Source organism: Schistocerca cancellata, chromosome 11, assembly GCF_023864275.1.
Source record: "Schistocerca cancellata isolate TAMUIC-IGC-003103 chromosome 11, iqSchCanc2.1, whole genome shotgun sequence".
Classification (NCBI taxonomy): domain Eukaryota; kingdom Metazoa; phylum Arthropoda; class Insecta; order Orthoptera; family Acrididae; genus Schistocerca; species Schistocerca cancellata.
Window position 1 is genome coordinate 106,453,305 of NC_064636.1, and position 19,427 is coordinate 106,472,731.

Consider the following 19,427-nt stretch of genomic DNA (forward strand, 5'->3'; position numbering starts at 1 on the left):
ATAAAATTCTATTAACACCTACCAACATCTGATTGGTCAATCAGTTGCTGTATGTGATGTTTCAAAATAGCATTAAAGATAACATGATAAACTGTTGCAGTTATTGAAACAGTGTGTCAAGTAAGAATTCCCACTTCATTTCCACCCTGTGTTTTTGGTCCTGTAAATAATTATGCAAGCTAGTGGTTCAGTTTTACCATACTTCCCACTAGATGATTCAAAAGAAAAGTGGCCGAAGACATTTTTCATCTGTCATGCACTTACACCTTGCAGAAAATTTTCATTTCCTCATTTCATTATGGAAATTGTTATTCACAGAGGGGTGAATCCATCATAACAAGTGATCCATTTGGACCTTCGTGTTCTTGGCAGCTGACAAACAACTTGCAAAGGTGAGGAGTGTCTTCTAAACCCAGCTATACAACTGAAGTGCAAAACAAGATACGGGCTTGGAACATTAAATATACAAATACTAATAAATGTTGGCAAACTGAAAATACTGTTGGATATTGTAAATTTACTACAAATTAAAATATTAGCATTAAAAAATATCAGATACACAGAAGAAATCGCACTTTCTGGTAACTGTAGATTTTTCACAGGGAAAACAGAGACAAAATTCATAGAACTATGCCAAAACTATGCTCTGAATTCATAAATAGAAAATCTGTATTACAATCAGTTACAAATTTTTCAGTGTCTTCAGAAACACTCTCCCTGTAAAATTTCAATATGTAAATGACAGACAATAACTAATGGACACACACACACACACACACCAATAAATCAGGATCACAAGAACAATGGAGACAAAGTAAAACATTTTTGAGAACAATGTTGAGAAAAATCTGATGAAGTACCACAGAAAGAGTATAAAAATTTCATTACATTTTAATCCTCAAACTGGTTGACAATGGAGATTAAAACATTTTCTGTCTCCATTGCCATTAAATGTATTTATTCACTAATGGAATTTTGACTGTTATGCCATTCTCAAGTGACACCTCACTATGAAGTAAGTCAAGTTACTAAATGTCACACCTGGCGCATGGGGAGTACAAATTAAAAAGGGCAGTAGGACATGACTTTGACAGACATTATTACATGAAATGCTATGTCATTTTGTAGCCATATAGACGGCAAACACTCCCGTCTTTTTACGATTATGGAATTTGTAAACATGGTTAACACAAGGAAAGTGTTGTCTGAAAAGGAATTATGACGCACTTCGACAACACAATGAGCTGTCACTTGAGAATGGTACAACTCCAAAATAACAATTTTGAATAAATATATTGAATAACAGTCCAGGAAGAAAATGTATTCATTTATAAATTTCTGCCTAACTATGGATGTGAGAAAAATGGAAAACTGGTAGGAAAAAGACTTTAGAAAAGTTGTTGGCAGCTAACTCCCCCCCGCGCGCGCGCACACACACACACACACACACACACACACACACACACACACACACACACACACACAAAAGTTTTTGCGTTCAATGCCTATTAGCTGTACAACGACAGGAGACAGTGTGGTACTGGGGTGCAAGACTCTCATGTTTCTTACAGTTGACTCACGTATTATGTGCAGCCAGTCTTCTCGGATCAGACGGCTGCATCTATATTCACAAACCCTTCTTCTCCGAAGACTATAGCTGGTTAAAGGAATTTCAAAATAGACTCTTTTTCTACTCTTGAAATAATTCTGCACTTTCAGGATACTTTTTGTTTAACTCTGTTATATTTTTGTCTCCACAGTAAAACAACCCTAGTTTCAAACAAGCATTCAACTCTCACAAGTCAAACCTGTCTTGGACCATAAGATACTAACAGATAAAAATACAATATGTTTGGTTTAAAAACCACTATAGAACCAGTTCTTGCTTCTCTTTAGTTCAACACATAATTCATTTGTTCACAACAATATAGTCGTTACACCATCAAGGAATACAGCATTATCCTTATATTGGACATACAGCTTCCATGGCACACGATGCAAACACTTGTCCGAGCTGATCAACCGTCACTATTGCAGTACTCTCCCGATACATGTCCATCCTGCACACACAGAAACCGGTGGCGAGGTGGACACATCTCCACTCTCTCATTCTCGTACTTAAAATATTGGGTGTTTGAGATGGTGGAAAGCTGAGTGTCTCTAGATCATACACTGAAATTCTCGAGGCACTGCTAACTGTGATCGAAGCCCATGGCTATGTAACAAAACACTGATTTGCTGAATTGCTCTTGAGATTCCAAAATAGTTTTATATGTATATAAGACCTAAAAATTACTCTTGGGTCATCAGAATTGTTATTTCTGTTTTGATGTAATGTAACTTCGTTTAAACTATACGTAGATTTGTAGTAAATGGATTACAATTACATAATTTTTAATAATCCACTGGCAGTTATTTCTATATTACACACTTATCTTGATGTAATCATAACTAATGCTTTTTACAAAATACTTTTGAGTGCTACTATAGTAGGACTGTATCTATCCACAGTGAGATGAACGAAGCAGATAATGAACAACAGTATCAGCATACAATCACTGTTTTGTTATTCAGATTGCTACAGGTAATCTGATGCTCCTCTGGACGGCAGCAGGAATCCTTAATTACAGTGTGTGATGTGAGCTCTTCCAATCAAATCATAACTCATCAAAGAAGACAACTACCGTATCCTATGGACTATAAAATGCTATGGACACACAATTTTCAGGCAACATTAATTTTTTTTTTTTACCATTTCTATTGTTAGACTGCAAAGCATTACTAAAAAAAATTCTTAGTTAATGAAACTGAATAGTTCTTTATAATTCCTGAAAATTGTCATCTCAATTTTCTCTATTTTCTCTTCCTCTACATTATTGTTGTTCTCTTCTTATTTAAGATGATCTTCGCTGAAATTGAGAGCATTACTTATGCTGCATTTCTTGAAAGATTTGACAATTATCTCTTCCCTCACTCTAGGCCATGATTGTTTACCCACTGACACACTTGCTTGATTGCAGGCCATTTTAAAGCTCTGTTCAGCATAAATTCATGCTGGGTTTCATCCATTTGTTCCAGTCTGTTAGCAAATACACTTTGAATAGTTTATTTATTGAGACACCAAGAAGTTGCAACTGTCAAGTAAGTCCTCCTGGAATAACTGAAAGCTCTGTACTTGTCTCAATTTCTCTTTTCATGCAGAATTTTTCAAATGACTGCTAAACTGATCTAGCACAAGAGTACTCTTCTTCAATAAAGCACCTTTCCTTCTTTCCCACACTGTTAATCCTAAATTTCATACCAGCCTTGTCCATCCAACCCCTGCCATGTACATGAACAACTCCTGGCAGTATTTCAGAAGGTTTTGGCATTATTTTGTACTAAAAAATGATCAATGGATTAAGTTTAGTACCATTAGCACAACACGAAAAGACAACAGTGTAGTGCAGTTTTTCATGTCCACTTGTTTTTATAGTTACATTTTTAGCACCTTTCATGGCAACAGTTCTGTTACTCAGCACATCAAATGTCAGCGAAGTTTTGTCCGTATTTGCTATTTCACATAGTTCTGCACAGGTTATCTTTTGACGCTGAATAATAAAGCAATGTAACGACAGTATTTTCTCTTCATACTCTTGTGGCATTCTCTGAGGTGGTTGGGTATTTGTTTGCATCCAAAGTCCACGAAGCTTCATAAACCTGTAACACCAACAAACTCCACCCTTCAAGTCTGTTGAATACCACTTTAGCACTACCCTATGACCAAGTATTTCAATTATTTTTGTATTAATTCCAATGTGATGTTGATGGTGCCCTTGAATCCATTTCAATATATCATTATCTAGTTGTGGTCATTTTGCATTAGTCATCTATGAAGGGTGTACTAAACATAAGGTTCCCAATGAGCTACATCCTTGAGGGTAGGTGCTAGGCAAAATCCAACAACAGTGCCATGTGCAGTGGTTCCCGCACTCTTGAGCTCCCCATCCACGATTCGCTACGTCCCTCAGTGTTGGCTTGGCAGCCGTCAGAGATGGAAGTGGTGATCGCCGCACCTGTCAAGTGCAAGGTTCAAGCAGTAATCCAGTTTCTCCATGCAAGATAGTTACCGCCCATCAAAATTCATCAGCCACTGACTGAGGTTTATGGTGAAGAGTGCATGTCCATTCATCATGTCCACAAAAGGTGCAGGGCTTCTGCTGGGGGTCACATGGAAGTTCACGACGAAGAACGCAGTAGAAGACCACAGGTTTCAGACGCGATTGTCCATAAGATCAACAGTGAGCTGCTCAAAGATCAGAGCATCACTGTTCGTGAACTTGTTGAACATATTCCTGAAGCTTCCTACAGCACAAATTAAAGAACTTTCATAGAAATGTTGGGTTATCGCAAGGCGTGTGCTCACAGGTTCCCCTGGATACTGACTGATGGATACAGGACCAACGGCTTGACTGTGCTCACAAGTTTCTTCAACAATGAGAAGGCTGTCCAGTCTTCTCCTATCTTTTGGATGCATTCCTCCACTCATTTCTGCCATCTGTCTCTCGGTCTTCCTCTTGGTCTCTTTCCTTACAGTTTCATCTCGTGTATCCTCCTGGGTATCCTCTTCTCCTCCATTTGCTTAACATGCCCACACCATATGAGTCTCGATTTCTCTACCCCCTCCCATAATGGTTCCACCTTCATTAACTCTCTGATCATCTGATTTCTTAACCTGTCCATCTTTGACACTCCAATACTGTTCCTCACGAATTTCATCTCACTAGCTTGTACATTGCTTTTCTCTCTGCCTTTCATAAGCCAGGTATCAGATGCGTATGTCAGTATTGGGGTATAGTATGAATGGTATATAACTTTTTACTGGTTTGAGGTACACCCTTGCTCCATTTCAGAGTTCTGCCACTCTTCCAAAATGCTTCTGCTTTTCTCCCCACTCTATTTCTTTGTCGTTTTGTCCATATTCCTGTTTCCTAGGTACTTGAAACTTTTCACTCTCTTCAATTGTTCCCCATCAATTGTTATTCCAGTTGTTCCTCTCTCCTCTGTTCTTGTTGTGATAATTATCTCACTCTTTCTTATACTAAATTTCATCCCATATTTTTGTACTGTTCATTCCCATATGTCCAACTGGTCTTGTACTTCCTCCTCCTCGTCCCAAATCATCATATCATCTGTAAATACCACAGCTTTCATCTTTCCTTCACCAATTACTTGTGCTACTGTACTCATTATATCATACATCACTACAATGAAGAGTAATGGTGAAGATGCAACTCCCTGCCTCAAGCCATTCCTCTGTTCAATCCAAGCTTATCTCTCTCCTCTCGCTTTCATACAGCTCATACTTCCATGGTACATTTCTCTTATCTTCCAAATAATCTCTTTTGCTACTCCTCTGTTCTCCAGAACTTTCCACACAATGCTTCTATGTATAATATCACACGCTTTTTCAATGTTCAGGAAGGTCATTAGTAGATCTATTCCATATTCATAATGCTGTTCCTGCAGTTCTCTTACAGCATAAATTAGACCCACAGTGGACATTCCTGTTCTGAAACCATGTTGTTCTCTCATCCTTCCTTCTAATTTTGTCCATATTCGCGCTTCAAAAATTTCCTCAAAAATTTTGCACAATGACTCATCAATGCTATCCCCCAATACTTCTTGCACTATTTCCTATTTTCCTTCTTAAAGAGTGGGACAATTATTCTCTTCTTCCGGTCTTCTGGGATCATCATCTGTCTCCTAACAATTTTCATTGCTCGAGATAGCCATTGTATCCCCACCTCTCCTGCTGCTCTCACCGTCTCTACAGTTAGCTCATCCAGACTTGGTGACTTCCATCCCTCCATCTTGCCCTATGCCTCTTCCACTTCTCCCCATGTAAGGTCTCATATAACACCTTTTTTGAACCTTCACTATCCCCATCCATCATTCTGGTCCACTGTTCTATCCACTTTCTTCTCTCCTCTGCCACCACTCTTTTTTTGCTTCTTTCTTTCTAGCCTGATACTTTTCTCTTGTCTCTACTGTTCTCTTCTGGAACCAGGTATTTAGTTGAATTTACAGCCTTTAGATTTGAGTGCTTTATCATATAACCAAAATTTAATGGATTCCTTTAAGCACTCATGTGGATGAGCTCACACTTTTCTCTATTTAGAGTCAACTGCTCATTTTTGCACCATGGAGGTAACTTTTAAATACTATTTTGCAATTTGTTTTCATCTTCTGATGACTTTACTAGATGATAAGTGACCGCATAATTTGCAAAGAACCTAAGACTATTTTGCAATTTGTTTTCATCTTCTGATGACTTTACTAGATGATAAGTGACCGCATGATTTGCAAAGAACCTAAGACTGCTGCTCAGATTGTCTCCTAAATTGTTGACATAGATAAGGAACAGCAAAGGACATACAACACTACCCTGGGAAATGCCAGCAATTGCATCCACTTTACTCAATGACTTTCTGTCAATTACTACGAACTGTGAACCCCCTGACAGGAAATCACAAATCCAGTTGCATAACATACGATATTCCACAAACATGCAATTTGACTAGGAGCTGGTTGTTAGGTACTATGTCAAAAGATTTCTGGATCTAAAAATACAATATCAATTTTAAATACTTTGTCTATAGCACTCAACACTGTGTGAGTAAAGAGCTAGTTGTGTTTCACAAGAACCATGTTTTCTAAATCCGTGTTGACTACATGCCAATAGACCATTCTCTTATGTTTGAAAACAATAACACAATATATGTTCCAAAAACCTGCTGTATATTAATTTTAACTATATGGGCCTGTAATTTAGTGGACCATTCTTACTGCCTTTCTTGAGCATTGGTGTGACCTGTGCAACTTTACAGTCGTTGGGTCCAGATCTTTCATCGAGTGAGCAGTTGTATACGATTGTTAAGTATGGAGATATTGCATCAGCATGCTATGAAAGGAACCTAATTGGTATGCAGCCAGGATCTGAAGACTTGCTTTTAATAAGTAATTTAAGTTACTTCACTACTTCGGGAATATCTACCTCTAAGTTATTCATGTTGACAGCTGTTCTTGATTAAAATTCTGGAATATTTACTTCACCTCTTTGGTGAAAGAATTTCTGAAGGTTGTGTTCAGCAACTCTGCTTTAGTAGCACTAACATTGATAGTATTTCCATTACTATCATGCAGAGAAGGCATTGACTGTGTTTTGTTGTTGCTAGTATACTTTACATATGACCAATGTCTCTCTGGATTTTCTGCCAGGTTTGAAGACAAAGTTTTGTTGTGGAAACTATTATAAGAACATCACACTGAAGCCTGTGCTCAATTTCACACTTCTGTAAAAGATAGTCAGTCTTGTACATTTTACATTTGTTTACTTTTGGCATGCTTTTTTCATTGTTTCTGCAACAGTGTTTCACCCATTGCATCACACTGACCTGTCTCGTCACACAAAAGAAGGTGATACTGGGCCTACATGCATTCCACTTCTCTGCGATTTAAATCACTTATTATGGTTAACAGTTTTGCAGTCATCTTTTTGTGGCATGCTGCACACAATTGCTTCTGAGTGGTTTAGTTTACAGAATGAATAGTGTACTATTTTAACAGCATTATTGTATACATACTCTGAAGCTACACACACACACACACACACACACACACACACACACACACACACACACACACACACACACACACACAAAACCTAAATGAATAACCTAACCAAATTCAGAATTATTATGAAATGAAGTTACCTAATTTTGATCTTTATTTTAATCATGCCAATCACGTTAAGAACAGCGCATCTCCTGCAAAATGTACTTCACTGTAACAGTGCCAGCAGTAAATTCTAAGGAAATTAACACCCAATGGGAATGTTAATAGCTAAATAGTGCTATACTAGTACTTTAACATCACATTCATTCAATTACACTGCATTTGTGAATTGTAACATAAGAATGTTCCAAACAACGTGATCTCTGTCACCACTTACAGGTTAGAGACCACACCCTTTAACACAATAAATAAACAAAGGCAATGACAAAACAGTATTTCACAAACCTTTTACTCCCTCAACAGTATAGTAATTGATGCTCAAACATCATGCAGATCCACTGGGGCAGAGTGAGAGAATTTGTCCATGTGCATGTTTAAATGCTGTACTTTCAGTTGGTTGTAAATGCAAAATATTAGAATTATGGCCAAAATTTCCAAGCTGAATCAATTTCAGGGCTGATAACTTGCAAGTACCGTATTTTATGGATTGTAAGACAGTATGGACTGTAATATTCACGTTAATTTTTAAGAATTTTTTTTTTAAATCATCATTTTCACCACTTTTAATAATAGACTGCAAATCCAGACTTAATATATGAAACCAAACTGACCTTTAAAACCCCCGATAATCATACTTCCCATTGTTCTTCATGATCGTCCTCGTAATACCCAAGATATTCTTCACCACCATTGAGAGCATTACTTATACCAAACTTATTGAAAGATTTAACAATGTCTCCTCTCACTCTACACCACAACTGTTTTATCCACAGACACACTTCTTTGATTGTAGGTGGTTCATCTGTAACATAATGAATGTATTCAGTCACAAAATTTGCCAGAGTGGAAGTGAGTTGCAACAGAGCTAGCCACAGGCAGGGGAGGGTGTTATGCGTTGCAAAGCAAAACACGGCCAACTGCCTGTTCGACCACAAGACAGGACAGCCCACTCTGAGTCAAATTGGAGAAAATTGAAGGCCACCATCAGCTACATCGCCGTGCTATCATCACAGTCACAGCCAGAGATGTCACTGACAGCAATATTCAAGGGACACCACACTCAGCCCCCTCCTTGTACTATCAGCAATGCTGCACGTCTATTGTTTCGCATGAGAGGCAACCAGATGCCTCCACCAAGGTGTTCCTTATGTACTATAGCTGAGGGCTGGAAAAATGGAATCAACTGACCAAATCTAATGTCACCCTCACATGTATCATTTTGCTAAAGGGAACAATTTGGGGTAATAACTTAATAAAATACAGAAAGTGTGAAACAATTTTCAGATAGGATAAGGAAAATTAATGGACATACCTACAAAATAGGGCAGGATGCTGCAGTGAATTACATTATTTTGCTAGAAGCTGAGCAGATGGTCTTCTATGCTTTTTTAAGATGGTTGCATCCGAAAAGTCAAAATTTGTGTAGAAAGGTGTCCAAAAGATTTGCCAACAGCAGTGCAGTTAGCTATTGAGTGAGAAGATATCTGTTTGTTGACTGGAATGCAGGAAAAACGGACAGCATTTGCAGAATATACATAAAGTTTCAGGTGTGGACGAACAGGGAACATAAGGAGACACTGTCATCCGCCTCAGGGTAATATGAATAAAGTAAGAGAAAGTACTAGTTCTAGAAATACAGAATCAGGCAGCAATAAGGTGCTAAATACCAATGCGAACTCCAGGTCCATGTACGGTCGTTTCCAGTAAGACTGGATGCTATGAAACTGTATGCAGAGGCGGCTTGTGCAATAAAAGGAATTGTAGGAACAAAGGGTTGCATGATATTACTGGACACAGGGGTGCTTGTGTCAGTCACCAGTAGTGATCTTGTGAAATATAAGCAATGGGACCCATCACGGTACAAATTGTGTGGAGTTGGGGATAAAGATGTCACACTATTAGGATCAGTGGATGTAGACTTTTGCCTTGATATGGCTCAATTTGAACAATGAGTAGAAATTGTGACTCACATGAGTGATGGCTATTGCATGATTTTGGGATTAGATTTCTTACATCAGCACTGTGCAATAATCAATCTTTAGCAACATAAGGTGGAACTGGATGGAAATTATTTCAGTACAGTGAAGCCATTGCCAGTGTAGCAATATCATGAGGGGAGTCTGTAGCAAAAGATGAACCAATTAAACCATGAACAACCACACTAAGGCTTGACTTGCACAGTAGTGTACATAAGGCTACTGGGAAATTCCTTTGCGTCAGTGTTGAGTCTAGCTTGCCAGTAGGAATTTTGTGGGTGGTGGAACCATTAGAAAAGAATGAAGTATATAAAGAGTGAAAAAAGGTACCTGCTTCTATCAATAGTGCAGACAACATAGGATTAACAAAGCGGTTGTTAATTGCTAAGATGGACATCTCGGAGGAAGAATGGGGCACGTGGGGTATCAGCCATGGATAATTGTCAGACACTGTTGAAACAGCATTATGAGAAAAACTGAAGCACCTGGAAGGAAGCTACAAGCAACAGATGAAAAAATTACTTTGGAATTTAAGGATTTATTTTTCCAAAAGGGCCGCTACCAGCAACACTTATTACACAGCGCCACATACAAATGGGAAATGAATCACCATACAGAATACCCAAGCACTTCCTGCCAATTTTAGAGCAATTTAATGGTCAACATCTGAAAGATGGAATAACTGAAGAAAGTAATAAACCTTGTGAGAAAACCATAATGGGTGCCCACCCCTTCCCAAACATCACAGAAACCTTGGATAGTTTAGAGCAATGCAAATAGTTTTCAATGATGGATTTGAAGAGTGGTTATCACCAGATAGAGGTTGCACCACAGGATCAACCCACAACAATAGTTTTGGCACCCTGGGGACAATACCAATTTATAAAGATGAGATTGAGCTTAAAAACTGCACCTGAAATGGTTTCAGAGATCACTGAATGGAGTACTAAGAGGTCTGAAATCACTGCAATGCTTAGTGTATTTCGATGATGTAATCAACTATGGGAGTGACATGGAACAGTATACGCAGCAATTAATGGAAGTATTCCAAAGGCTAAAATCAATGAAATTGAGTATGGAAAAGTGTAATTTATTGATGGAAGAGTTTGTATACCTAGGTCATACCACAAGTAAAAGATGGTGTTAAGACAGATGCAGGATTAGTTAAAACTGTACATGAATTTCCTGTACCAGAATCTGTAAGGGAGTTGCAATTATTCCTGGGACTTGAGAACTATTACCACCCGTTCGTAAAAGGACTTACAAATAATTCACTTGTTTGAAACAATTGTTAAAAAAGGGTACTGCGTTTGAGTGGTCAGAAGAACGCCAGCATGCTTCTGGGGAGCTAAAAGAAGCTTTAACATCTAGTCTGATACTGATATTCTGAATTTCAAAAGAGAATTTGTTTTATCATGTGATGCATCAAACATGCACTTGGCTCTATGTTGTCACAAGAGGTAGAAGGCACAAAACATCCAGTAGCTTACGAAAATTCTGCAGAAAGAAATTATTGTGCAACAGAGAAAGATTTACCATATCTTACCATGCCTTATTTATGGAATCACATATATCAAATGTTATCTGTACAGTAAAAAGTTTAGAGTAATAAGAGATAATGTGGCATCAAAATGGTTGTTGGGGTTATAGGATCCTTCCGGCAGGTTGGCACGATGGGCAGTAAGATGAAGTGAATTTGATTTAGAAGTTATACATAAACTTGGGGAAAAGCACAGAAATGCAGATAGCTCATGCCGAAAAGTAGCAATATCAAATATTAGTTAAAATAGCAGGGAACTACAAAACGAAGCAGAAGTCTTTGATAGGAAAGTAGTACCGACAAAAGGTTGCAGTCCATGGAAAACAGTGTTTGGTAAGCATGAGGGAAAGTAGTAGAGCTACAGGAGGCTATGTGGTAGCCTGTAAGAGGTTAGCTAGCAGTAATATTGTTGCTGCCAGAGCTGTATTCAGAGGGTCTAAGTACAATACCAAAGCAAATACCACTGGAGATGAGGTTGGCTTTAAAACCCGAGAACAAATCTCGCTCTTTTGTTTCAGAGTAGTATCAGTGAGAATTGATCGAGAAAAAGTTTCTACTTTAATTTCTACACCAGTAGCAGGTATGCAAGCGCATCATGATTGTTACATAGTTCATGCATAGCCCGTCAGGTGGCAAATGCTGAAGAAATCTGTAAGAGTAAAAATGCAGTGACTGTCATTAACTGCAAATGACAGGTAAAGGTATGTACAAATGAAGGAAGCAAAGTTACTAGAATGCCACCAAGTGGATGACACAGTCTGTCCAAATATGGTAATAAGAGAGGGGCAGGATTTCTGCACAGTAAAATTGTTAATGGAACAAAAGATGTAAGAGAATGCAATAAAGAAGTGATTGAGCCACAGTTGCACTTTCAGCTGGATGAGGTGCATTGGTTGTACTCTAGCTCTGACAATATGGTGGTAGTGGCCACTTGTTTTGAGCAGGGGAAGCTTATGTCGGCAAGGTGGCTAGAATTAAAAGGGAGTGGTTTGTTATTATATGGAATGGGGCTGACTTTTGTCTGCTCACCATGATTCCAGGGACAGCTCACCAGTATATTTTGCAGCTGCATTTGTACTGGCCACAGGAGCCTTTGAAAGTGCTAGCAGCTACAAATCTAACCAGCTTAAACCAAGTGCCAGAATTAATGCAGTCTATACAGATGCTTCTGAACCAGCAGGGAGGATGAGTCTCCCAGAAAACCTTACTGCAGCATTTAAATTCATGTAGGGAAAACCCTTACTGGGAGACAATACAGACTATTGTCATACCAGCCACTGCATTGGCAAATGTTCTGCTGAGTGTAGTCCTTGTTTTAGTACATAGAAGATGAAGCACAGGACTGAACTTGGACCCGGCCATATTTGAGGTTCCAATGGACTGGATGTCCTGAGCATTAAAAGCAGCAGAAGGAAGCTGAATGAACAAAAGGATACCTGGTTCATTTTCACTTATAAGATGGGTATAGAGAGATGTGATTGTGCAACAAGCCTAGTAATGAAATAAGTTCCATGGTGTCTGCGTAAAGGAGCACGGTAAGGGACCCTGTGGAAACGTGCAAGATTAAGTGCTAAATGATTCTTGTCTCAGCATCACTGCCTATGCCATTGGCCTGTGACACCTGGAGCAACATTCCAGAATGCAGTACAGAGTCCGCTGTTCGACGATAAGATGTGTAATGGGGGAGCTGCCTGGTTGTTGGAGCAAGTGTTTCACATGAGAGGCAACTGGACACCTCCACCAAGTTGTCCCTGATGTACTACGGATGTGGGCCAGAATAAAGAAATTAACTGAACAAATCTACTGTTGTCCTAATGTTTCATTTCATCTCCACAGGTGACAACCAAGGGGACATTTAATACATCCATCATCCATTTGTTCCATTCCCCTCTCACATACACTTTAAATCATTAATTTCTTGAACCATCAACAGGTTGCAACTGTGAAGTGAGTCCTCTTAGAATAACTGTAACCTCTGAAATTCCCTGTTGCAATTTCTCTTTCACAGAATTTTTCAAATGACAACAAGCCTGATCTAGCACAAGAAGAGAATTCTTCTTCAATAAAGCACATCAAATGTCAGAGGAGCTTTGTCCATATTTTCTCTTCACTTTCTTGTGACTTTTTCCATGGTTTTTTTGGTTTTGGTTCACATGCTATGTCCATGATGCTTCATAAACCTGTATCCCCAACCAACTTCACCATTAAAATATGTTAAGTTTCACTTTAGTACTAGGTTACAAGCATGTATTTGAATTATTTCTATATTAACACCAATGGCATTTTGACGGTGTCCTTGAATCCATTTCAGTAGGGCAGCATCTCGTTTTTGTCATTTTAAATTCAGTCCTCTGTTAGCATATTTAGCCTTCTCAATTTTTTTCCAATTCTTTTTTACTAGCCCGCCAATTGCAAATGGCTTTCCATTGTTGGTGGAGGCCCAAAATACCTGCTCCGTTTCCATGTTGTTCTGCATGTGCTATTACTTTCAATTTAGAGCATGCATCATATGAGTACCTTTCGTTTTTTTTCCATTACAGACCTACACTGAAGAGCCAAAGAAACTGGTACACCTGCCTAATATCATGTATGCAGAAGTGCTGCAATACGACATGGCATGTACTCAACTAATGTCTGAAGTAGTGCTGGAAGACATTGATACCATTAGAACTTACATTCAGGTCAAGCTTATTACTATTATTTCAAAATATCTTTATTTTCTACCTTACATAATCATAATAAACTGAGGATCCACCCCATTAAAGATGTGCTGGCTATTCAGAAGTGTAAAACGATTTTTTTTCTTTTTTGTGAAGAATCAGATGCTGCAGATGAAGACACACTGGCACACGTGCTGGCATAGATGTGTATGTTGATCTAATAATCCTGGAGTGCTTGTCACTGCAGACATTTTAAATGAGAAAGGTATAAAATGATTTCTATGGCATCTCTGAAAATGGAGAAGTTAAGGTAATGTTTTAGAAATCCATTTCAAAAGACTAGAATTTATTCACACAACTCAAAAGTGATAACACCCCTTTTGTTACACCTGAATAAATTATACAATTATTATTCAAAAGAGCAATTTATGTCATTACTTATATCTTTGGAGTTGGGACCTATGACCGTATAGAAAGATAAATTTGTATTTAAATTGTATAATTTATGTATACCTTCAGTTTTGTGGAGTACCAAAAGTTACAACAAGCATTGTGTGAGTCCTATACGGAACCAAGTGTGTTCCAAATGGGACCAGTTTTTAATATTTATTTTCAAGATTTTGAGGTTTAGGTACAATTATTGCATGGAAGATTGTTATTCAAATAATTTCTAGAATCTGTATATTCTTGTGTGGTGCTAGGTACTTTTCATGTCCTGTATGAAACATTTCATTTTATGCTTTAAACATAATTTTTAAGAATTCTTTCAGAAGTTATCTTTAATTCCACACAATCAATTGTCTGAATGTGTTATCAATTACTTAGAAAAGGAACTATTACTATAACAAATAATGAACCTTATTTTTCAAAAGCCTGGTTGCCCAATAGGAAACATTAAATCATTCTTTACTCAGTCCAATTTTACTTTTGATGCAACTGACCTTTAATGAGTAAGCCTACAGTTTTATTTCATTATGAACTCCTTTTATATCTGTCCACTAAACTACCAGGTGAATTGATCATGCCACAAATCCAAATTATTTCTATCATTAATTGGTGTATATTGAGTGCTTCAGTCATTTCTACAATGAAGAAAACAAATTTATTAACCAATTTAGAGGTGATCTCAATTCTTCATTGCATTTTCTTCATACAAAACTACTTTATTAGAAACTTTGCTCATTTTTGATAACCTACAAAATATTTTACTGCATCCTCTGGGCTGTTCATTAAAACCATGTGAACAGAATAGAAAGGAAACTTTCCATTTCAGAATAGGAGTATTACCCTTTATGTTGTGCAACAGTAAAACACACAACTGACTTACACACTCCTCAAATTTTCTAAGAATCAATGGTGCCAGAATCCATTAACCTCTCAATGACTAACTTAGGGATCAAAATTATTTTAAGGAAATATTAAATGCTTTGTGAACTTGACAACTAAAGACTGATCATCGAACACTTAGCACAGATACACCGAGTTAAATTAATTGGGAAAGGTATGTACAATATCTGTGTTCACAATACCTATATCCAGATATTGGGCTTAACAGACCAAGTGTTATTTTAAACGTTAGACATACCTGTTACAAAGAGATGAAACGAAACACAGTTTACTAGTACAAAGAAAAAAGGTTATGTAGATGTGTAAAATTGCAGCAAGTATTTAGTTGGTGTATAAGTTCTTGGCATTTTTCCAGAAGTTTAATACACACAACAGATACCCATAACAGTGACTTTAGTCAGCAATGATACATTCTACTGTACTATTTACAGCTGTCTTCCCATGCGGGGTAACTTTTTGATTCTGTGACTGTAGACGTCACATGGTTTTGAGGTGAAAAACTTGTCAAGCCATGTCCAGAGTGCATTTTCATCTAGAAAGGAAGTCCCTTGAAAGTTATTTGATACCGAGCAGAAAAGGCAAAAATCTGAGAGTGCAAGATCAGACGAATAAGGTGGGTGTGGGTTTGCTTCAAAACCCAAGTCCTGTGTATAGTTTTTTGTCAGTCAAGCACAACGTGGGTGGGGGTTATCATGGAGTGGCATCACTTAAGACAATATTCTTTGTCATCTTTCTTGGATGTGTCTGCAAGATGTGTCTGTTGTTGACAGTAAATGTCAGCAACAACAAGTGGTTACACTTCAGGGAAGCAATTCACAGTACACCACACCATTGCTATTCCACCAGACATATAACATTATCCTTTGTGCATACTTCTTGTTACTGCTTTCTTTGGGCCCAACTTTTCCTTTCTTTTCCTTATTTCAGCATAAAGACACCATTTCTTGTCACCATAATGGCACAGGACTGGAATGTTTGGTGTTGTTCACAAGCAAACTGATGACAAGCAATCTGAGATGTGCACATGGCCAACCACTGGTTTTTGCGATTTTGGTTTAGAGCATGTGGTATCCATATTCCTGATTTTTTAACCCCCTCCACTACATGGCAATGTCACACAGTGCTGTAATGGTCGCAGTTCATCACACTTGCCAGCTCTTTAGCACACTGATGTGAATCATTGTGGATTAATATGTTTAGGTGATCTTCTTTTAACCCACAAGGTCTTCCTGAACGTGGAGGGTCACTAATGTCAAAACAATTCTTCTTAATATGACAAAATCATTTTCTTGCTGAGCTCTGTCCAATGGCATTGTGTACGTACATGGCATAAATGTTTCTCGCTGCCTCCAGTACTGTTACCCCTGTACACAACTAAAATTGAAGAATATGTCAGCAATTTTCTGATTTCTCCATTTGGTACTCCACATTCTAGTGACCAAAGTTCCCTTTCCCGTGCCAAATGACCAAATGACAACATTTATACTCAAATAGCAACAGTGAACTACAAATAAAAAAGACAATTGATAAATAAACTCACAGAAACCGTAATACCAACATGCAAAAACAATGTACTACAAACTTGCGTACCAAAATAATATTTATAAAAAATTGAAAAAAATTGTTGCATGGAAACAATTTCGTAACAGCAGCTGAAATTACTGGCGAGAAAAAATGACAGTTGAAATTAGATCCATTACACTCAGTCAAGAAGTCTATACTCTACCAGCAGACATCAATTCCATCAGGTGATCTGTCAAATCGATCACAGAAATCATCTGGTGACAGAAGCAGGAACTCTTCTTGTTATGATCGTAACAACCTAATTACTAAAATGTTGTGCTTACTTTAAAGTAAGGCTTAAAATATGCAGTAGAAACACTTATTACAGAAGTGGGGAAAACTTACTGACAAATTACAATCCTGATTTCCCCTTTACTTGGGAATTTATAATGTTATGGTGTTAAAAGAATTACAGTTACAAGAACTGAATCATAGTTTAGCAACCAAAAACTGGCTCATAGTAACAAATGTTACCTTCAGAGGAAAATTGAATTCAGAATGGGGAAACATATTGGTCGATGTTCCATAGGGTTCAGCATTTGACTCATCTTGACTACATAAATGTTATGCTAAAGCCACTGGAGGCCCCTTCAAAAACTGTAATGTTTGCTCTTGGCACAGTATACTGTTAACCGAGTGAAACACATTCATACCAGGATCATCCAGGAGAATACTGGCCCTGATTGCAATTGGTTTACAGGCAATTACAGAAAAATTCAACCTCTATACTTACAAAACCACACATCATGCCATTCCAAACAAATCAAAACGAGTTAAAGATACAAGGAGGAGGACTGGATCAGGATTCATGTGTAAAGTTCCTGGGCATGCAGATGGATAATAGATTAAAGAGGCACCAGCATGAGAATGAGTAAACAGAAAGCACTCTCTGCCTTGAAATTATCAACACTCCTCTAGTGCATCAACCTGCTGAAATGCTTCGTAGTATACTTTGCATGGTTTCACATAGTACTGTCTTACAGGATAATCTTATAGTGCATGGCATGGAATAAATATGTATCATAAAGCAGCACGCAGTAAAAATGCAATGTGATGTTGACAACTGAACATTGCATAAACCTCTCCAAAGACCTACAGAATCTTGCAAATACATGCCAGTACGTAACTCCCATTGGTTTTTATGTTAAAAAACCATATAGATATTTTATTTATTTGTAGTGCGCTGCCCCACACAGTAATTCCAGGAACAAATGAAAAATCCAAAAGAAGTCATCATTATTGTCTGTAGGTGAGTGGCACTGAGTGGATCAATTTGGTAAGTTTATTGATTTGTTGACCATTTCAATTTGAAATCCAAGCACACACGAAGAATTTGTAAGCAGTACATTTCATTTAGTGTGCGACCAGTAGCAGGTCATTTTTCATTGCTTGAAATCATATAAAATGAATCCTTGTGGGATTAAGACAAAATGGTCCTGTAAACCACTTGCACGCATGATCAGCTGTCATCTGAGCTGTGTCTTTTTAGGTTGACGATGGGCATTTGATTGATATGCGTATGTTGTAAAAAAAATATAGTATGTAAAAGAACTTTATGGGAAATTAGTAATATTTCTGAAATATCCCAGTGACAAATTATATGAACAGCCACTACACGAAGAACATAATTGGAGAAGCCAGGAAGAGGACTACTGCAATGGCAGTAAAATGAGTCTTTAACTGCCGCCTTGCAGAGAACCATTAGGATGAAGCAGAATCAAGAAATTCAGTCAGTATGGCAGGAGGTGATCAACCAATGAGAAACCTGTCTGATGTAAACAAACCACCAGGCATTAACAGCATGGAACTATGAGAGCAGCTGGGTTTAAGGTACAAATAAACGTTCTTTTTGTTAATTTTCAACTACTGTTCTCAAAACAAGTAACAACAGTAAGGCTAACGAGCTGTGCAGTAGGCAACAGGAAGTTTGTTGGTGATTATCATGATTTTTTATTCAACTTCGTAATTTTATGAAGGAACAGTTTAGTGAGGTAATTGAATCTGAAGAATTATGCAACAAATTAAAGAATATGGATAAAATTGGAAAACACATAAACGGACTGGAATTGGCCGGAATGGAAAATGATCAGAAATATAATTTTTCAACTGGATGTAGTACCACTGCTTCTGAGCCTGCATAAAAGAGCACTTCTTAATTATGAGATGGCAGGAAGATCAATTGGCTGTAAGGGGCTGCAAATCTGAGCTTGACATTTGCTTGATCTCACAGTACAGTATCTTTTTTTATTTGTGGGAGTTCATGAAAGGCTCCACCTACCAGAGAACTGTTCAAAAAATTCCGGAACATTCATAATTTTCAGTCAATGGTGTGTTGGACAGGAAAGCAGTTGGTACCCATGCACACACCTAAGTTTAATGTGTAATTGCTGTAAGCTCTATTATCATATGTCTTTAGTTATTGTTCAGTGTTGTATTGAGTAGAACATTGTGTCACGCATTTTGTGAATTTCGAGATTCCAGAGTTACATGAGCAATGAGCTTGCATTAAATTTTGTGTGAAACTGAAGAAAACCTTTACAGAGACACACCAAATGATGCAGGAAT

General features: G+C 37.8%; 1 protein-coding gene across 7 annotated transcripts in view; it reads right to left on the minus strand.

Annotated features, from left to right (window-relative positions):
- LOC126108990 (zinc finger protein ZFP2-like) overlaps window positions 1-19,427 on the minus strand; it is a 70,641-nt gene that overhangs the window by 22,719 nt on the left and 28,495 nt on the right. The window lies entirely within an intron of this gene.